Source organism: Hippopotamus amphibius, chromosome 4 (genome assembly GCF_030028045.1).
Source record: "Hippopotamus amphibius kiboko isolate mHipAmp2 chromosome 4, mHipAmp2.hap2, whole genome shotgun sequence".
Taxonomy (NCBI): domain Eukaryota; kingdom Metazoa; phylum Chordata; class Mammalia; order Artiodactyla; family Hippopotamidae; genus Hippopotamus; species Hippopotamus amphibius.
Window position 1 is genome coordinate 38,854,984 of NC_080189.1, and position 22,290 is coordinate 38,877,273.

The 22,290-nt window shown below is 40.5% G+C and overlaps 1 protein-coding gene across 3 annotated transcripts in view; it reads left to right on the forward strand.

The window, feature by feature from the left end:
• The first annotated feature begins 2,331 nt into the window (after positions 1 to 2,331).
• IMMP2L (inner mitochondrial membrane peptidase subunit 2) overlaps positions 2,332 to 22,290 on the forward strand; it is an 875,861-nt gene continuing 855,902 nt past the window's right edge. For 2 of the 3 annotated variants that reach the window (XM_057730838.1, XM_057730839.1), the window contains exons 1-2: positions 2,385 to 2,396; positions 2,923 to 2,995. The gene's annotated coding sequence lies outside the window, so the exon portion shown is untranslated. Of the gene's footprint in view, positions 2,397 to 2,922; positions 2,996 to 22,290 lie in introns of all 3 variants that reach the window. The other variant, XM_057730837.1, reaches the window with a different exon arrangement.

The following is a 22,290-nucleotide window of genomic DNA, read 5'->3' on the forward strand; positions in this document are numbered from 1 at the left end:
GCCAGTTTTCTTCATAATATCTTAGCTATAACAACATATCACAACAGATTGAATGCAGAAGTAGAATGTGAGCTTCCAGCTCTCTCTCTTAAGCCAGAGAGTAAAGAGATTTGCAAAAAATGTGAAAAAGGCCACTTTTCTCACTAATTTTTTTTATTAAATGTAGTTACTATTCAAAAAACGTTCTTTATAGTCAAACATGAAATGGGTTTATTATTTAAAAATGAGTTAATACATCTAAATTAAAAAAATTTTTAATACAGTAAATATGGACATATATAACCCACATAAAGAGAAGCTCTTTAAAGTCCTCAATCATTTTTAAGACTATAAAGAGATCTTGAGATCAAGAATTTTGAGAACTTTTATTCTATGATATCTTGCACTATTTGCTTACAAATTGTAAGTATGTATGAATAGGAATAGATTCAAAATATAAATGTATTCATAGAATTTATAAACTTTATTTCAAGTTAACTTTGTTTAAATGTCTCCTTGAGCATTAGACATGATCTCTATCCACAATTTAATTTTGTACTGTAGGAATATATGATTCATTTTCTTCCTGGTGACATAAATGCCAAATGGAAGGCTGCTCTGATATAAGGAAACAACTCCTTATGTTTCAACTCCACACATAAAGCCAAATATTCAGTTTCAAATTTAACTGATGAATTTGAAGAATATGGGATGTTCTGAGGATTTACCGCTGCTTCTTTTTCTTTAAAAGTCTATTTTTTTTTAAAAAGAGAAGTTTTAGGTTCACAGCAAAATTGAGCAAAGAGTACACAGACCCCACACTTGCTCAGCCTCCCCAACTATCAACATCCCAGCACCAAAGTGGTACATTTGTTACAATTGATGAACCCACACTGACACATCATTACCCATAGTCTATAGTTTACATCAAGGTTTACTCTTGGTGTTATTCATTCCATTGGGCTTGACAAATGTATGAGGACATGCATCACCCTGATAGTATCATACAGAATATTTTCACCCCCCCAACCATTCTCTGTGCTCTGCCTATTCTTCCCCTCTTTCATCATACCTTTGTCAAGCACAGAGCTTTTTACTGTCTCCATTGTTTTGCCTTTTCCAGAGTGTCAGATACTTGGAGTCATACAGTATACCATAGCCTTTTCAGATTACCTAAGCTTCTTAAGTACATTTCATGAGTCTTAGCGACAAAGTCAGGTCAGACTTAGCAACTCTTTTTGTATGACTATTTACCTTCAGTTATAATAAAAATCACACATACGTGTCTTTGCTGTTTTTCCACGTGCATTCCATTCCAGACTGTCAGCTCCCCGTGGACAGGAATTCCATCTGTTTACTTGGGAACACCTAATTAGTTATTGATATTAATTATTAGTGCCAACAGATCCCCATCCAATTTACAAATCGGTCCCCACTGCTGTTTGATGAGGGTGGTCTTCTCAGCTAAGTGCTCTGGGAATGAAGTCCTTAAGCACTAGCAGAGAAGAGCTTGCCTTACAGTAATTACTTTAGTGACAAATAAGAAAATGTACAAAACTGCTACACAACCCCTTCACAGGAGACCAATTTTATTCTCCTCAGGAGACTCTAATAGTTCTAGTTAACAGGTCCATTTAAGTCTCTGAGTAGGTTTTTAAACTTTTAGAATTAGTTTGAATCCAAAGTACCAGAGTGTCTGGTACTCACATTTGTATTGAATGACTTGCACAGAATAGTCTGTCAGTGTCCACAAGGACAATACAGACAGACATAATCAGGGATATAATTGGGGGAGGGTTAAAAAAAAAAAGTAGTTGTAGGTTCCACTTTCTTTGAAGGTTTTCATAACCCAGTTAAGAGTCTGTGTCATTTGAATGCAAAAGCTTAGGTATGAAATTCCAGTTTCTCCAAAGTAAACCAACTGTTGTGGATTATTCCTTTTGGCTTGTTTAGAAGAAGCAACATCCAATAGTTTTCTTGTGCCCACTTTAGTGGAAAATACGCTATAAGGAGGAGTCAAGAGGGGAGACTCCCAATAGGGCAGTTTGCCACTGTAGCTGTGCACTCAAAACAATCGCTAACGTCTGGGTTTCCTCATCTGTAAAACAAGGAGAGGATGAAGTCACAGCGTCATACATTTTTCAACTCTTCGTTGCCCTCTCTCGGCCGTTAGTACGGTGCTGCGGTCAGAGCAAGCGCTCAATTATTGCCTGCTAAGCGAGTGTTGTTTTTTGATCCGCTGCAGATCCAGGCCGGGTTTTGGGTCTAACCAGCGCAGGCGCTCGGAAGGGCCGCTTTACCGCCGGGGGCGGAGCTTCGCGCGGCTCCCGCGCGCGCAGGGGGGCGGGGGCGGAGCTAGCCTCCAATAGAGGGCGGGGCCCGCGCGGGGACTTCCCTGGGGCCGAGCTGCGCAGCGGGTGCGGAGGGCGGGGGTTAGGGGGCGGGTGGGGGGCTGTGAGATTGGCTAGGGTGGGCAAGCGCGGAGTCGCTGCCGGCGCTTGGTGGTCCTCGAGGCTTGGGACCTCTACCCCGCAGTTAGCCCCCGAGGGGACGGGCGTTGCTGGGAGGCGGGGGGCTGCTGGCCGCGAGTCCTGCGGATTCGTGAGCATGTGTGCGTGCGCGTGTTTCTCTGAGGCCCCGCGGGGTGGCCGACACGGCCCCCTCCCCCTCCCGCTAACTCGGGTCGGAAGCCGGAGCCGAGAGACCGTGGCGCCAGGCCCGCAGCCGACCCGCTTCTCCCCACCGGCCGGGCCCCCCCAGATCGCGCCCTCGCTTCGTCCCCCCACCGGAGGGGACGACTCCGGCCCAAGTCCTGGCCGTGAGAGAGCGCTGTGGAGACGCGCTGCCCTCCGTCTGGACGCGTTGGGCAGGTGGTGGGAGTTCCTGAGGCTTGAACGTCAGGGTTTTAAAACACGTGTTTGTCTCTGTTATTTTTACTTTTAGGGTTTTGGCCAAATTGGGCGAGGGCACAAAATAACCACTTACCCCTTCTCACCGAGGAAGAACGGGAGAAAGGGTAAGTAAGGAATGGCTAGGGGTGGAAGGAGCTAGGACTTTATCCTGAGAGAGAGCGAGCGAGCCAGGGGGAGAAGAACCAGATCCAGAACTGCCCTTGGGGGATCTAGGGGCCAAATTCTCCCTTTTCAGCGGGAACCTGAGGCCCACCTTCAAGGGTCACAGGCTCCAAGTCGAAGAGTTTTCAGGTTTTTTGGAGTGTTCGTAGAGTTGGCCGGGAGTTTGACAGCTGGCTTAGGTCCCTTTTAGCCACTTGACCTGGCGGAAAACTGTCATTACCCTTCACCTCTGTCTTGTAGTTGTCCTGTAGCTGTCTGTCTCAGGTCCCTACCTCTTAGCTAACTTGGACTAATCTCTGAGTCTGTGGAGTTAAAGCATCATGGCTCTCCTTGGTAATTAACAGGAATTCCTCCAAGGAGCTTCACATTTTAAAAGGGGTCTGCTGTAAAAATGCTTCAGGATTCCAGATCATAAAGTTAATAGCAGTGTCACAAGTGTTGAAGTTTTTTTGGGATCTTCTCTTAAACTCACAGAGAAAGGTATTTTGGGAGGGGAAATGACCAGACTGGGCCTTTGTCTCTTGATTTTCACTTTGATACCCCCTCACCAGCATTTTCTTCACTTCTGAAAAGCTGCCAAGCAGCACATGAAAGTCTTTGAAGGTTTGCTGTGATTTTCAGTGTGAGCTCTTTTAATGGTTCTTCTCTGAAACTTTTGCATCACATCTCAAGTCCACCACTCCCTCCTCTCCTTGTATTAGTGAAATGAAACATAACTGCTCTCAGAAAGTTTGGAAACACTTTATGCATCCCCTGTGTCCCATATAAAGAAATGTTTTGAATTAGTTAAAATTCAGGTTAGCCATAAGCAAGGATTTTTGTAAATCACATTCTTGGATACTTACACAGGAAAACTAGAATTGCCCTCAAGTACATCTTGACTTTGGCTGCCTATGTCCTGAACCTGCCTTCTTATTTGTTTGTGCTCAAGTGGCAGATGGCCACATAATTTACTTCATGAAAAATCAGAAAATAGTTGTTTATTGGTGATAGTTCATTTACTGATTCCATAGATACCTTTTTTTTTTTCACTGAAGTGCTGAGCACTTTGATGTGAGTAGGATGGTGAGACTGAGGAGACTGTTGGAGATGGCCATCTGGGGGCAGGCCTTTTACCAGTTTTCTGTGGCTTTTCTGAATAGTTGTGTTAACGTACAAGACTTCCCATGTACTATTGATAGTGGTTGCAGTGTTGTGGGAGAACAGTGTTATTTTCCTGCCTTACTGATGCTTTCAGAAATAAACTTTCAAGGATGACTGACCATGGTGATTTGTGTCATGTAATAAATAATTATAGTCATTTTCCAGTGTAATAAATGTATTTGAGCCAGCATAATAATTAGATGAGGATAATTTTTTTGAATTGTTCCCATAAAAATGACATCAGATTTGAAACCACGAACAATGTTAAGGATGATGCACTTAGGAAAATAAATACTAAAGTAGGCTGTGCACTTGCGTGAGTTTCTTTACATTTAACCTCATTTTTTTGTTCCTTTTTTTAATTTTTAAAATTTATTTTAATTTTTATTGGAATGTAGTTGATTTAAAATGTGTTATTTTCTGCTGTACAGCAGAGTGAATCAGTTATACATATACATATATCCACTCTTTTTTTTTAGATTCTTTTTCCTTATAGGTCATTACAGAGTATTGAGAAGAATTCCCTGTGCTATACAGTAGGTCCTAATTAGTTATCTATTTTATATCTAGTAGTGTGTATATGTCAATCCCAATTTTTTGTTTTTTGGCCTCGCTGAGCAGTTTGCAGGGTCTTAGTTCCCCAACCAGGGATTGAACCCTGGGCCCCTGGCAGTGGAAGTGCCGAGTCCTAACCACTGGACCACCAGGGAATTCGTATAACCGTTTTTTTTTAATTGACGTGAAAAAAGTTGTCTTTTATTTGCTTACAAAGGTTATATAAGGTTAAAAAAATTACAATTAAATTTTGCAAGGATATAAAAGGTAGAAAGTGAGTCTCATCTGAAGTCAGTCTTAGATGACCACTGCTTGGTAAAATTGTAAGTTTCTGCCTTTTACCTCCACATTCTTGGCTATTTACTACTGCTCTTTGTTCCACTCCAAGTCCTGTGTAGAAGTAGCATGCCTTTTATAGTCTTTTAGACATGGATATGAATCCTGGCTCTTACTAGCTCTTTCACTGTACGCCAGTTACAACTTTTTTGTCCCTTAACTTCTCATCTATCAAAACAGAACAATGAGTATATGAAAAGAAAGTGTAAGAACAGTGCCTGGCATACAGATACTGCTAACTTCCCTCCCTGTTTCTCTATGCGGTCACCCACTTTCTTTTGATCTTGCTTGTGATTGTGGAAAGCAGTCTAGTACTTACTTTCCTAAAGGTGCTAAGCTTCCTGGGTATTTTCATTTTCACAGGTGATCACCTGTTCTATCTGATCCTAGAATTTCTGGGATAAGGACTGACACCTGATTCCCCCTATCAGCTCATTCCACTGCCCTGTGGAAAGAGTGTCAGCTTGAAAAATGAAGGGGAAGGGTTTCCATAATGTGTTTAAAAAGCTCTGACACTGTTCCCAAAGTGAGAAAGACATACTACCACATTTAGCTGAGTGCTTAAAGTTAGGATTTCTATTTCAGAAATGTCTTTGCTTTAGAAGAATTACAATAAATTGGTGATGCTTCATGTCCAAACTGTCATGATTTTGCCAAGTCGTGGGTTTAATATGCAGCTAAGCTGTGTATTCAGTGTAGCTAATACTGCTCTGGAAGCCAAGAAAGACAAGTCCACAGACATCTGATTTCACACCAGACATCTGGTTTCACTTTGCTAAGGACTACATTTTGTCAGTAGATTACAGGCATATCAGCCATACTGCTGTAGTTTGTGGCATTTCTATCATAAGCTCTGGTCTGTAGGGTTTAGTATAATGGTTTATTCAAATGACAGCACACTGTAAATGAGCGCCTGGTCAGATAAGCACATTTCCCACAGGTGTCTTATAGTGTCATTGCTCTTACAAGATAACAAGGAGAAATAGTTTCTATCCTTGGTGATTTTTTGTGAAAGAAAATATTCTTAAGGAAAAGCCTCACTTAAGAACCCCTTGTATTCCCCAAATAAATTTTCAAGACCACTTTTGTTTGTCATGTTGAGCAGTGTGCTTCCAGGAATAAAATAACAAACAGCATTTAGATTTCCAGGCCAGGACACCAAAGCTTTGTTAACTCATTGTGTGCCATTGTGTATCAGTGGTACTGTAGACTCTAACCAACACTTTATAATAATAGTGTTTTGGAGAATAATATGTTTTGAGTTCCAACCTAGAATGGCTGGACCACGTGCCCCTCCATTTTGAGGTGGTCAAGGGTGTAGAAATATTTTGGAGGCTGGGTTCTTAGGCTGGATCTGTCATTGCTTAGCTGTGTGACCTTGGACACAAATTCCTCATCTGTAAAATGGGGTACTAATTATGCATGAGTGGTTTTTTTTTTTTGGCCTTGCCCTGTGGCATTCAGGCTCTCAGTTCCCCGACCAGGGATCAGACCATTGGCCCCTGCAGTGGAAGCGCAGGGTCTTAACCACTGGACTGCCAGGGAAGTCCCAGTGAGTGTTCTTAAAGCAGCACAATGTCTGGTATAAAATAGGTTCTCAGTAAATAGCAGTTTCATTTTCTTTCCTCTAGGTCCTGGCCATGAGAACAAAGACTCTTCTCTCTCTTATATCCCAGGCTGTGGCTCCAGCTGCAGGGAATTACCCACTGAAGCTGGGACTTGGTAGTGGGACTGGGAAAGGGGTGTGGAGAATCCTGACAGAGGGGAGGAGTAGTGAACTGAGAGAGGAAGGTGCCAGTCTTTTGCTTAGTCCACAGACTGAGGTACATGAATTGCTTGACTTAGAGAAAGAGCCACCTTTATCTCTGACCTTTCTGCTAATCTTTTGTCAGCTGCTCCATTGCAGACTCTTAGCTCCTTATTGCCTGCTTAGTGGAATGACAAAGTTTTTTCTGTCACCTTTGTACTACCTTAATAACCACATATTTCCAATTTTTTTTTTTTAAATGGGTAGGACTTAATAGATTTCTGTACTTCCTTAAGCTCTGGATTTTTTTCTGTGCTTAAAGTCCAGTTGATCTTTTTTGTTCTTTCATTGGCCTACAGTTCATTCATTCCTTCCTTTTTTCTCTCTTTTCTGCTTTTCCTTTTTTAAATTTTCTATATGCTGTGTGCATTGAACTAGTGCTGAGAATATAGAGTTGAAAAGTCACTGTCCTTGACCAAGGAGCTTGTAGTCTATAGGACAGTAGACATCTTGAGCAACAGTTCAAATATTGTGTGTTATTTGCTCTACTGGAGATACGTACACATGCAGAGCAAGCCTAGCAGAAGCTCTTGATCCTGACAGGAATGCCAGAGAAGGGCTTTAGCCATGGTTGTGTTTGAGCTGAGACTTGACAGCTGAGTAGCACTGGGCAGGGTGACAGGCAGCACAGAGCATTTCCAGGTGGAGCTAATAGCATGAGTAATCATGTGTTATGAGAGCATAGTGTGTCCTGGGAACTGTATGTAGGTCATTATATTAGAGTATGAAGGGCAAAGTCAGGAATGAAAGGTGATGAAAGTGGAAAGCTAATTCAGGGTGCATTTCCCATCCCATGTGTTGTAGTGAGCCACTGAAGAAACGTGAATGACCTGAAAGAGAAGTAGTAGGGGTGCTCAGAAGTGAGAATGTTTAGGAAAATATTTAGGAGGAGGGAGAGTTGGTTGGGCTTTGAGACTGAATGTAAAGGGCATGGGAGAGTGAGGCTGCTAGCACGACCGCCAGGTTTCTGGGTAGTGGGAGAGAAAAGAGTAAGAGGAAGCAGTTCTGAGGGGCAAGGTGATGGTTCAGATTTGGACTCGTTGTGTTTAACGTGCTTGTGGGACATACCATTGGTGAGTTGGAGACATCTAAGAGGCAACTGGATATAGGATCCTGGAGCATCACAAGAGATGGGGGGCCTGGAGATAACAGATTTCTGAGTGTTTGCCATATGGAGAGTAGTTGAAGGCATGGGTAAGGATAGAAGTGCTCAGAGGAACTGCATAGAAAGAGAAGAGAAAAAGGCTGAAAGCGAGTCTTAGAGGATATTGACATTTTAGGGACAAAACAAGAAAAAGAAAGATATAAGGACGCTGAAGGAGAATGATCAGAGAGGCTGGGAGAGAAGAGAAAGCAAAACTGTTCAGGTTCAGGGCAGAGTTTCATGAAGTAGAACCCAGTTAAAATTTAAAGCTATGAATCATCAAGTATGATGAAGATTGCAAAGTGCTTGTTAGAAGTCATTGCTTGGAGCCATGAGCCAGACCTGAACTGCCCTATGTAAAGAGGTGAACAGGAGGGGAGGGAGTGAGGGTAGAATAGTTAGGCCTGGGTTCATCCTCAGAGCTTCTGGCTTCATTGGTCTTCAGTCCAGAATTTTAAAAGCTCTATTGGAAATATAATTGCCTGTAATCACTGTTCTTTTTTTTTTTTAAAGCTCTTTATTGGAATATATTTGCTTTACACTCTTGTATCAGTTTTTGAGGTACACCAAAGTGAATCAGCTGCATTTATACACATATCCCCATATCCCCTCCCTCCCGCGACTCCCTCCCCCCCTCCCTGTCCTGGCCCTCTAAGACATCACCCATCATCAAATTGATCTCTTTTTATTATACAGCAACTTCCCACTAACTATCTGTTTTATAGTTGGTAGTGTAGATATGTCTATGCTACTCTCTCACTTTGTCCCAGCTTCCCCTTCGCCCCCCACCCCAGTCCTGTGTCCTCAAGTCCATCCTCTACTTCTGTATCTCCACTCTTGGCCTGTCACTGGGTTCATCAGTACCATTTCTTCAGATTCCATATATATGTGTTAGCATATGGTATTTGTTTTTCTCTTTCTGGCTTACTTCACTCTGTATGACAGTCTCTAGTTCTATCTACCTCATTACATATAGTTCAGTTTCATTCCTTTTTATGGCTGAGTAATATTCCATTGTATATATGTGCCACATCTTCTTTATCCATTCATCTGTTGATGGGCATTTAGGTTGCTTCCATGTCCTGGCTATTGTAAATAGTGCTGCAAAAGCAAATAACCCAACCCACAAATGGGCGGAAGACCTAAATAGACATTTCTCCAAAGAAGACATACAGATGGCCAACAAACACATGAAAAGATGCTCAACATCACTAATCATTAGAGAAATGCAAGTCAAAGCCACAATGAGGTATCACCTCACACCGGTCAGAATGGCCATCATCAAAACATCTAGAAACAATAAATGTTGGAGAGGGTGTGGAGAAAAGGGAACTCTCCTGCACTGCTGGTGGGAATGTAAGCTGGTACAGCCACTATGCAAAACAGTTTGGAGATTCCTTAAAAAACTAAGAATAGAACTACCAGTAATCCCACTCCTGGGCATATGCCCAGAGAAAACCATAATCCAAAAAGAAACATGTACCATAATCACTCTCCTTCGTCACACTTTCTTGTGAATGAAAATCAGGTTATCCTTTTGTTTGTCTAATCCTCCCTTAAAAAAAAATATTCATACCTGATCTTACCTTCAAGTATCTCATTTTACCCTATTCATCCTATTCTTTCTTGGCCTACAGTTCGACTGGTATCTTGCTCTCACCATGTCTGGCCTTTTTGCATACATTGTTCTCTAACCTAGTCCAGTTGTGGAGGAGGAAAAGTCACTTTTCTTTGATTAGAAGTTGAAAAATTTCAGAAGGGTGTCTACTAGGAGGCCAAGTGGGAAATAACCATACCAAACATAAAAAAATCATACAATTCAGCAAACAGTTTTTAATATCTGCTATCTTCAAGGCCCTGGAGACAAAGATGGGAAGGATGAATAAGATAGGGACTCTACTGTGCAGGAGCCCTCAGGCCAGTGAGAGAAATGTATGTGTAAATATATGCCTTGTGCGGTATGTGCTATTTAGAGGTACAGTTCAGGCTAAGGTGGATGCAGAAAAATGGGCTTCTTTATTCTGTGTGATCCTGAAAGGCTTCATGGAGGAGGTGATGCTTGAGTTAAAGCTTGCAGTGGAGTTAAGGTATGGGGTACTGAGGTTCAGGGAGTGGGATCAGGGGAATAAAATATCTTTAGTGGCTCTGTGAAGCAGCAGAATGGGTTTGAGTTTCCTGTCTTCTCTTCCTTCTTGTTCCTCTTTGTTTATTGCAAGATATCTTTGTCTTGGGAGATAAGGATGTTACAGCTTACACATAGGTATATCCGCAATTTCTCCCTTTGTGGCATAAACTGTGCATTTATCACCACTGGTTTATTGTATATTAGATGGCTAAAACAGACCAAAGCAATTAAGTCAGAATTTCTGGGGGATGATGTCCAGGTACTGGAAATTTTTTTTTTTCCTTTTTTATTTTTTTGGGGGTACACCAAGTTCAATCAACTGTTTTTATACACATATCCCCGTATTCCCTCCCTTCCTTGACTCTCCCCCACCTCGAGTCCCCCCCACCCTCCCCGCCCCAGTCCTCTAAGGCATCGTCCATCCTCGAGTTGGACTCCCTTTGTTATACAACAACTTCCCACTGACTATCTATTTTACAGTTGGTAGTATATATATGTCTGTGCTACTCTCTCGCTTTGTCTCAGCTTCCCCTTCACTCCCCGCCCCCGCCCATACCTCGAGTTCTCCAGTCCATTCTCTGTATCTGCGTCCTTGTTCTTGTCACTGAGTTCATCAGTACCATTTTTAGATTCCGTATATGTGAGTTAGCATACAATATTTGTCTTTTTCTTTCTGACTTACTTCACTCTGTATGACAGACTGTAGTTCTATCCACCTCATTACATATAACTCCATCTCATCCCTTTTTATAGCTGAGTAATATTCCATTGTATATATATGCCACATCTTCTTTATCCATTCATTTGTTGATGGGCATTTCGGTTGCTTCCATGTCCTGGCTATTGTAAATAGTGCTGCAATAAACGTTATGGTACAAGTTTCTTTTGGGATTCTGGTTTTCTTTGGGTATATGCCCAGGAGTGGGATGACTGGATCATATGGTAGTTCTATTTGTAGTTTTTTAAGGAACCTCCAAATTGTTTTCCATAGTGGCTGTACCAACTTACATTCCCACCAACAGTGCAGGAGAGTTCCCTTTTCTCCACACCCTCTCCAACATTTGTGGTTTCCAGATTTTGTGATGATGGCCATTCTGACTGGTGTGAGGTGATACCTCATTGTGGCTTTGACTTGCATTTCTCTGATGATGAGTGATATTGAGCATCTTTTCATGTGTTTGTTGGCCATCTGTATGTCTTCTTTGGAGAAATGTCTATTTAGGTCTTCTGCCCATTTGTGTATTGGGTTATTTGCTTTTTTGGTATTAAGCTTCATGAACTGCTTGTATATTTTGGAGGTTAATCCTTTGTCTGTTGTTTCATAGGCAATTATTTTTTCCCATTCTGAGGGTTGCCTTTTAGTCTTGTTTATGGTTTCTTTCGCTGTGCAAAAGCTTTTAAGTTTCATGAGGTCCCATTTGTTTATTCTTGATTTTCTTTCCCTGATTCTAGGAGGTGGGTCAAAAAGGATGTTGCTTTGATGGATGTCATAGAGTGTTCTGCCTATGTTTTCCTCTAGGAGTTTTATAGTGTCTGGCCTTACATGTAGGTGTTTAATCCATTTGGAGTTTATTTTTGTGTATGGTGTTAGGCAGTGTTCTAATTTCATTCTTTGACATGTAGCTGTCCAATTTTCCCAGCACCACTTATTGAAGAGGCTGTCTTTTTTCCATTGTATATTCGTGCCTCCTTTGTCAAAGAGAAGGTGCCCATATGTGTTTGGGCTTACTTCTGAGTTCTCTATTCTATTCCATTGATTTTCCTTTCTATTTTTGTGTCAGTACCATACTGTCTTGATCACTATGGCCTTGTAGTATCGTTTGAAGTCAGGAAGCCTGATTCCACCAACTCCATTTTTCCTTCTCAAGATTGCTTTGGCTATTTGGGGTCTTTTGTGTTTCCATTCAAATTGTAAGATTTCTTGCTCTAGTTCTGTGAAAAATGCCATTGGTAATTTGATTGGGATTGCATTGAATCTGTAAATTGCTTTGGGTAGTACAGTCATTTTCACTATGTTGATTCTTCCAATCCAGGAACATGGTATATCCCTCCATCTGTTTGTGTCATCTTTGATTTCTTTCATCAATGTCTTAAAGTTTTCTGCATACAGACCTTTTGCCTCCTTAGGCAGGTTTATTCCTAGGTATTTTATTCTTTTTGTTGCAATGGTGAATGGGAGAGTTTCCTTAATTTCTCTTTCTGCTCTTCCGTTGTTAGTGTATAGGAATGCAAGAGATTTCTGTGCATTAATTTTGTATCCTGCTACTTGACTAAACTCATCAATGAGTGCTAGCAGTTTTCTGGTAGAGTGTTTAGGGTTTTCTATATATAATATCATGTCATCTGCAAAGAGTGACAATTTTACTTCTTCTTTTCCAATTTGGATTCCTTTGATTTCTTTTTCTTCTCTGATTGCTGTGGCTAAAACTTTCAAAACTATGTTGAATAATAATGGTGAGAGTGGAGACCCTTGTCTTGTTCCTGTTCTTAGAGGGAATTCTTCCAGTTTTTCCCCATTTAGAACGATGTTGGCTTTTGGTTTCTCATATATGGCTTTTATTATGTTGAGGTAATTTCCTTCTGTGCCCATTTTCTGGAGAGCTTTTATCATAAATGGATGTTGAACTTTGTCAAAAGCTTTTTCTGCATCTATTGACATGATCATATGGTTTTTATCCTTCAATTTGTTGATATGATGTATCATGTTGATTGATTTGCATATATTGAAGAATCCTTGCATCCCAGGGATAAACCCCACTTGATCATGGTGTATGATTTTTTTAATGTGCTGTTGGAGTCTGTTAGCTAGTATTTTGTTGAGGATTTTTGCATCTATATTCATCAGTGATATTGGTCTGTAGTTTTCTTTTTTTGTGACATCTTTGCCTGGTTTTGGTATCAGGGTGATGGTGGCCTCGTAGAATGAGTTTGGGAGTGTTCCTCCTTCTGCAATATTTTGGAAGAGTTTGAGAAGGATAGGTGTTAGCTCTTCTCGAAATATTTGATAGAATTAACCCGTGAACCCATCTGGTCCTGGGCTTTTGTGTGTTGGGAGATTTTTAATCAATTTCCATACTTGTGATTGGTCTGTTCATGGTTTCTATTTCTTCCTGGTTCAGTCTTGGAAGATTGTATTTTTCTAAGAATTTATCCATTTCTTCCAGGTTATCCAATTGATTGGCATATAGTTGCTTGTAGTAGTCTCTCATGATGTTTTGTATTTCTGAGGTGTCCGTTGTGACTTCTCCTTTTTCATTTCTAATTCTGTTGATTTGCATCTTCTCCCTTTTTTTCTTGATGAGTCTGGCTAATGGTTTATCAATTTTGTTAATCTTCTCAAAGAACCAGCTTTTAGTTTTATTTATTTTTGCTATGGTTTCCTTCCTTTCTTTTTCATTTATTTCTGCTCTGATCTTTATTATTTCTTTCCTTCTGCTCACTTTGGGGTTTCTTTGTTCTTCTTTCTCTAGTTGTTTTAGGTGTAAGGTTAGGTTGTTTATTCGATCATTTTCTTGTTTCTTAAGGTAGGACTGTATTGCTATAAACTTCCCTCTTAGAACTGCTTTTGCTGCGTCCCATAGGTTTTGGGTTGTTGTGTTTTCGTTGTCATTTGTTTCTAGATATTTTTTGTTTTCCTCTTTGATTTCTTTAGTGATTTCTTGGTTGTTTAAGAGTGAATTGTTTAGCTTCCATGTGTTTGTCTTTTTTGCAGTTTTTTTCCTGTAATTGATATCTAGTCTCATGGCATTGTGGTCTGAGAAGATGCTTGATATGATTTCAATTTTCTTGAATTTGCCAAGGTTTGATTTGTGACCCAAGATGTGATCTATCCTGGAAAATGTTCTGTGTGCACTTGAGAAGAAAGTGTAGTCTGTCATTTTTGGATGGAATGTCCTATAAATATCAATGAAGTCGAGATGGTCTAATGTGTCATTTAAAGCTTGTGTGTCTTTATTTATTTTCTGTTTGGATGATCTGTCCATTGATGTAAGTGGGGTGTTCAAGTCTCCCACTATTATTGTGTTACTGTCGATGTCCCCTTTTATAGCTGTTAGCATTTGCCTTATGTATTGAGGTGCTCCTATGTTGGGGGCATAGATATTTACCATTGTGATATGTTCTTCTTGAATGAATCCCTTGATCATTATGGAGTGTCCTTCCTTGTCTCTTTTAATAGTCTTTACTTTCAAGTCTAATTTGTCTGATATGAGTATTGCTACTCCAGCTTTCTTTTGACTTCCATTTGCATGGAATATCTTTTTCCATCCCTTTCCTTTCAGTCTATATGTATCCCTTGGTCTGAAGTGGGTTTCTTGTAGGCAGCATATAGAAGGGTCTTGTTTTTGTATCCATTCAGCCAGTCTGTGTCTTTTGGTTGGAGCATTTAATCCATTTACATTTAAAGTGATTATTGACATGTGTGTTCCAATGACCATTTTCTTAATTGTTTTGGGTTTGTATTTGTAGGTGTTTTCCTTTTCTTATGTTTCCTACTTAGAGGAGTTCCTTTAGCACTTGTTGTAAGGCTGGTTTGGTGGTGCTGAATTCTCTGAACTTTTGCTTGTCTGGAAAGCTTTTGATTTCTCCCTCAAATCTGAATGAGATTCTTGCTGAGTAGAGTATTCTTGGCTGTAGGTTTCTCTCTTTCCGGACTTTCAGTATATCCTGCCATTCCCTTCTGGCCTGCAGAGTTTCTGTAGAAAGGTCAGCTGTTATCCTGATGGGTTTTCCCTTATATGTTGTTTGTTGCTTTTCTCTTGCTGCTTTTAGTATTTTTTCTTTGTGTTTAATTGTCGTTAGTTTGATTAACATGTGTCTTGGTGTATTTCTCCTTGGGTTTATTCTGTATGGGACTCTCTGTGCTTCTTGGACTTGGTGAATTATTTCCTTTCCCATGTTGGGGAAGTTTTCCACTAGAACCTCTTCAAATATTTTCTCAGACCCTTTCTTGTTTTCTTCCTCTTCTGGGATGCCTATTATTCGAATGTTGGTATGCTTAATGTTATCACTGAGGTCTCTGAGACTGTATTCTCTTCTTTTTATTCTTTTTTCTTTTTCCTGCTCTGTGGCAGTTATTTCCCCCATTCTATCTTCCAACTCACTTATTTGTTCTTCTGCCTCAGTCATTCTGCTGGTTATAGCATCTAGAGTATTTTTAATTTCACTTATTTTGTTATCCATTGCTGTTTGTTTTTCTGAGTTCTTATGAACTGTTTCTTGTACTTTCTCTATTTTGTTATTGAGATTTTGTATCATTTTTACTGTCATTACTCTAAATTCTTTTTCAGGCATTTTTCCTATTTCCTCCTCATTTATTTGGTCTTGTGGGTTTTTTTCCTGCTCCTTTGCCTGCATGGTGTTTCTTTGTTTCCTCATGGTTGTCCAAACTTTTGGGGTTGCTTGTCCTGGCGATAGAGGTGTTTATAGAAGACTGTCCAAGCCTCAGACTAATGTCCAAGTATTGGATTAAACAAATATTAAGTCTAGGAAACACATACATGTATAAGACACACAATTACTGAATCCATTAGGACATAAGGCTCTAGAAAGACCTGACAGAACCCCAGTGTGGTATCAGATATTCATAGAGGAACCCAACAGAAATTGACAACTGAAACAGAACAAATCAGAGACAAAAGCAAAAGCAAACAAACAAACAAATAACACCTTACACATACAAACATTAATCCAGGGAGATTTTGTAAGCTAGGATCAAATATAGAAAAGAGCCAGAGTACCACCAGAGAGAATGGAGATTCTCAGAATGAAATTAGACAACTGTACTAAGAACTAAGATAAAGACAAAAACCTAATATTAAATACCAAGGCGGTGCGTCATCTGGAGAATAGAGCAAGGAGTCTGAGCAGATCGATAGTGTTGCTTGTAAGTATGTGAAGATAAAATAAACTTAAAATGGCTGGTGGAAAGGGGAACAGAAGAGTGTAGTGTGGTTGGAAATATGCAAATAGAAAGAAAGGAATAGAAATGTATAAAAGATAGGGATGAAAGGAAAGTATGAGAGATATATTGTCCGTACTACCAAAAACTTAGCTAGATATAGAAGTATATAAAAAGGCAAAAAAGAAAAAAAAAAGAATAAAAAATCATTAAAAAATTATGTTATAAAACTTGTAGATCCCTTAGGGCTAAGATCGTATTTAATAAAGAAAAAAAGAAGAAAGAGAGAGAAAAATAAATAAATAGATAAATAAATAAATCCAGAACTGATCCCAGAATGGACCAGTTCAATAGGAATTGATACTAATATTTCTGTTTCCTTAGCGTCTCAGCTGTAAGTGTCTTTCTCCTTGCCTTGGGTTTTTTTGCATTATTCTGTGACCAGCAGAGGTTCCTTTATTGTTTGTCTGTAAGCGTCGGTGTGTGGGGAGGGAGAGGGTACAATAGTGGCTCCTTCTCCTGGGAGTGAGTGAGCAGTGGCGCACTGTTGTTTCAGTCGGGCTCAGAGGTGCCTGTTGTAGAGGGATGCCGGTGGCTCAGGCGTAAACAGAAAGTCTTAGAGTTGGGCCTCTCTTGGGTTTTTTTTGTTGTTGTTGTTGGTTTTGTTTTTTGTTTTTTCTCGGCAGCCTCCCTGCTGCCAGCATTCCAAGGGGTTTTAATTTATCCCCGCCTGAGTGCCTGAGGGTACTTGTTATCCCTGAGCACCTTAGGTGGCCCACGGGGCGTCTCTCCACTGCCTGTTGCAGAGGCACCGAAAGAGAGAGAGAGGCTATGTGCGCGGCTCCTCCCCCCCCCCCCCCCCCCCCCCCCCCGTGAGCCTGTAGCCTCCAGCCGCTATCATGGCCGGGCAGCTCTCAGGGATGGGTACTCCTCGCCGCGGACCTCTTCCCTCTTGTCCCCTCGGTCCGTCACCTTACTGGCAGCAATGTTTCTCACCCTGAACCGGCTCTCCAGTTCCCACGCTCCTGCTCCCGGACACTCTGTTCAGCTGTGGATCGATGTCTCGGTCTGGGAACGCTAAGCTGCGGTGCGGACCCTCCGTATGTTTCTCACTCCCTCCCGTCTGCCACAGCTCCGCCGCTTCACCCTCTTTGAGCCGTCGTAGATGCCTCCCTACTGGTTATGTCGGGCTCCTTGCGGTCCTTTCTGCTGTCCGAGGCCGTCTGCTGGTGTTCAGCTGGTTCTCTGTGGGAATTATTGCGTCCTTCGGTGCATTCCCAATGCATCTGTGGAGAGGGATGCATTCCACATCCCTCTACTTTGCTGCCATCTTACCCATCCAGGTACTGGTAATTTTCAAAGTGCCCCAGGCATTCATGGTAGAGAACCACTGGCTAAAACATGGCACAGGAGAGAAGTGTCAGGTTTGGAGCTAAAAAGTTGTAGGCTGAGTTCTTGCAATTCCTTTTAATAACAATGTGTCCTTAGTTGTTACCTTTACATGCAGATGTAGTTGTAACTGTGAAATGTTCCATTGACTTTCTCTAGGAGTAGAGCCAGCCACCTTGTCCTGCAAGATGGTAACCATTTTATGGACTAGGATTTAAGATTTCACCTCATGAACATTTTGATGATCTATATTTTACTACCTTTGTGTAATGCTAAAAGTTGAAGAGTTTATGCAAAAAAGCAAATCCTTAAAGAAACAGTGAGCAGTGGTGCTTTTCTTAGTGTGACATTAATTCTGTTTAAAATTATACAAATGTTTATTGTGATTAAGATTGTAAAGTGTATGCATATCCTCAATGCCAGTAATGTAGTTGTTTAGTATTAAAATGCTATAAATGTTAGGTTTTTATTTTTAAAAATCTGTACATTGAAAAAAACAGAATTCTTTCAGAAGACAGTAAAAAACCCCAAAAAGCACCGCGGAGAGTCACAAATTCAACTATATTGCAGGTTCCATCATGTCTGTTAAGTATGCAGGGACATGTGCTGTATTTCTAGGCTGTGGAAAGCCTGCTGTGTAAGTGCAGGTCATGTAATCGTATAGGAATGATCATTCTTATGGTATTATAACTTATTTTACTTGAGAATTGGTGTCATTTAATAACAGGGAAACTGAACCTAAAGCCTAGAGACTGAGTTCCAGATGTGGTTTAAGTGCTTTCACCTATTTGGTAGTAGGTAAGTTGGCCTCTCTGAGCCTTATATATAAAATCTGGATGCATTTGTCCTCTGTTGCTTTGTAACGTATGGAAAACTTAGTGGCTGAAAACAACAGTAATTGTTTATTATCTCATGGTTGCTGTGGGTCTGCAGTTTGGGTGGTGTCGGGAGCCATCTGGACAAGCCAATGCTGTGACAAGGTCACCAGGCTCCAAGGAGGACCACAAGGCGAGAACTCCTTGGAAGGGCATTTCAGAGCAGGAAGATTGCAAGGTGACTGCTCCGCAAGGACAGGCCCCAGACCATCTCCACCCATTTTACATTCTGTTCTTTGTTTCTTTGTAATGCTATGCTTACCACCCACTTCCCCTCCCTGTTTCTATGTCCCTAGGAAAGAACCAGGGTTTGACACATTCTTTCTCGGTATCTGCCCCACCAAGTCCGCTCCCACCACTCCTGGGTGGAAAAGGCAGGCACCTCAGGCTACTAAGTGCTGAAGAAAAGGGAGGGGTGCCTCTTTTTGTATATGCTTTAAACTCAGGAATGCTCATGATTGTATGGGTGCTAAGGGCTATAGTTTGCTTAGATATAAGATTAAGAAGTTATTTACATATGTTTACCTCAGTCACAAGGTTTGCAAGCCAAACCTGAGGAAAGAAAGAAACTGGTAGATACTGAGGGAAGATATGCTCTGTCATAAAAGATTTTTTCTGAGATATGTTTACTATATAAACACACAAAGCTCTGACAATAAAAAAAAGATCCTGCAAAGCAGACACAGGCCTCCTCGTCTCTTCCTTATGCCGACGCCACTCATCCCTTGGGTGCTCCTGGACCCGCGGGAGCTGGACTCCGGCAGGGTGGTTCTGGCTCAGGGCCTCGTGAGGTTGTCAGCAGGTATTAAGTGGAGGTGCAGTTCATGGAGCGTGTGCCTGGGGCTCAAAGGTTCACTTCCAGAGGGGCTGGCAAGTCGGTGTTGGCAAGTTGGTTCCTCTCCATGAGCGGATTTCCATGGGGCTGTCCTTACCCAGGCCTCCCCAGAGTGACATACAAGGGAGTTCTCTTCAGTGTCCCCCAGCACCTTTACCCTAGTGCTTGGTACTTTGTTGGTGCTTAATTGGTATTTGCTGAACTGAGTTGAATCACTGGGGAAACTCCAGCCTTTGTGCCTCCCCTGAAACTTTAGATACAGAGGGTTGATGTTTGCTAAGGTGGTGGTGATGGTGGCGGCTTCTGCCAGAACCATTTTTAAGCCTGTATTATGGGTCCCTGTTTTGCCACTGGAGTCCTTAGCCTCTCCCAAATGACTCGGGTGTTTGGGTCTGCCAGTGCTTAGCCTGGCCTCCTCATTGATGAGCAGAGCCAACAAGCACGCACACCCCACCGTCATTCTGTGTGACTGTTTCAAGATCTCTTTGAGCTCTTGCTCAGTTTGGTAACTCATAGCATGTTTCTGACGTCTGAGATTAAGAATACCTAGAAGATAAAAATGTACATCTTTCTTTCATGTAATAAATCATAAAAATGTAATCTTTGCAATTTTATCCAAAGGTTTATTCTGAGAGCTAGGTCTGTGTAATGGCATTTTGACACACACTTTTATATATCTTTCTGTTGAAAAATGTTTGTATCATTTATGGTCAACTTTTGAAAAATCATCTTGCTTGTGGCTGGAGGACACATTGTAAACACTTTCAGGTTTTGGAATTGTGTTCAGCGAAGACATATTTTAAAGAAGGGGAATGCTTGTAATATTATATTTTGTATTTTAGGATGATTTAATTTCATATGATTTTCACATTATGTAGACCAATGAGTTCAGAGCATCTCAGGATTGCTTTTTCCTTTCTATGCTCTCTTGTGGATTTTCCTGCAGATTTCCCTCTTTATGAATTCTTTACCTTCTTAGCAACTACCTGCCTTCTCCATCTGTTGTCTGTACGTAATTTTCTCCCTGTCTTTGGGCTTCGTCTACCAATGTCATATTAGAGGGTGAGCAGGCTACGAGGGGCAGAGCAGGATTGGGAGGAGCAGTGGGTATATAAGGCAGAATATCTCTGAAGTTTGGGGTTGATGTCCAAGGGTGTTTTTTACTAAATAGATAAAAGTGAACCTCTGAAGCAACGATTGAAAAGGTTAGGGTTGCCACAGATAATTTACCTTAGTTGTTAAAATACGCTTTATTTTTTAGAGTTGCTTTAGGTTTACAGCAAAATTGAGTGGAAGGTACAGAGATTTCCCACATACTCCATACCGCTACACATGCAGGGCCTCCCCCATTATCAGCATTCCAGAATGGTACATTTATAACAATTGATAAACCTACACTGACATATCATTATGCCTAATGCTCATAGTTTACATTAGGCTTCGCTCTTGGTGTGTATGTTCTGTGGTTTGGACAAATGTATAATGTCATGGATTCACCATTAGAGTATCATAAAGAGTAGTTTAACTGCTCTAGAAATCCACTGTGTTCCACCCATTCACCCCTCTTTCCTAACCCTTGGCAACCACAGATCTTTTTACTGTCTCCATAGTTTTGCCTTTTCCAGAGTATCATATATTTGGAATATATATATATATGTGTGTGTGTGTGTGTGTGTGTGTGTGTAGTATCTAGCCATTTTACCTGAATTTTTAGTTTGCCCGTTGTAGCAGATTATTTACAAAGCATTTTGGTATTTTTCTAAGAGTTTATTTGTTTAATAGTTACTTTAATAAGAGTTTTATTAGTGTCAGATTAAGATACTATTATTTGGTTTGTTAAATAATAATAATCTAGTGTTGTTATTATCTGAGTACTTTGAAGCACTTTATAAACTAATTAGCTTGTGTTTTTTATGAGTCTCACTATTTCTTATGGGTAAGAGAAGCACTATAATCTGAACAAATGGGTTATGAAAACACATTAGAAGACTAATAGTTTGAGGCCTATCTGGTGTATATGGCTGCATGATGTTAATAGTCCAAACATTTTATTAAAACTTTTATTTGGAAATTAAAGGCATTAAATGTAAATTTCTAGACATTAAAGTGATGATGTATAGTTACAAGAATATGGACTGGGGTTATGAAGACTTTTATTCAAGTGCTAGCTCTACTATCAGCTATGTGAACATGAACTTTTGGTCTCTGAATTTCCTTTTCCTTTTGGGAAAATGGAGATAAAATGTACTTCATTGGTTAATTTTGAGGACTCTGTATGTAAGCTGTTTGTAAGAATCCTATGTAAATTTTAACTCATTACAAAGAAATGTGAAAAGTTATTTGGTTAATGAGCGTCCAACTTAAAATTGTTTTTTTTTTAAAATTTTTTTTATGTTTAGTTTTGTAGAAAAGTAATCAAGGGAAATAATGATTTGAGGTTAGGAAGGCAGTACTGCTGAAAAGATGCTTATTTAGTTGTGCCTGAGGGGAAAAAAACCCTGCGTTTTTTATCTGAATTTGTCTTGCTGATTAAGCCTGCTTGTGTCTTCTTATGGAAGGTGTACACTTTGGGATATTCTGCTTGTTCTTGGCTCCTAATCGTATTTATTACCTAGTTGTCAGCTTGAAACGTTAGTCCTCCTTCCAAAAGTGTGAGTCATAGTGCCATATTCTGTGTAGAGTCAGAAACACATTATTTTCTGTTTATGATTAGAAAAGCCTGGATTCTAAAGCTCTTATGACCAGCCTCTGTGTGCTTGAAGCCACTAGGGCAGGGTAGAGTTTAGTAGAAAGATTCTGGGAGGAGAGAATAAATAGTTCTGTGAAGTTGAAATCCTGAGGCAGTTGGTGTATTGAATATAATCCTAGTTTTCAATCAAAATGTCTCTCTCGTTTAGAATACTTAAAGCTATGGTCAATGACATTCTAATGAATTAAAATTATAGAAAACTTTACAATTATAAGTTTGAGGATGCTTGACAGAGCTTAATTAATTAGTACAAGAGAAAACTGTAGTAGTCATTTCCTGTCAGGACAGTTGACATCTTTATTATATTGCAATCTCAACATTTCGTGTCTCTACTAATTTACAGTTTTTAAGAGGATTAATCTGACACATGTATAGGATCA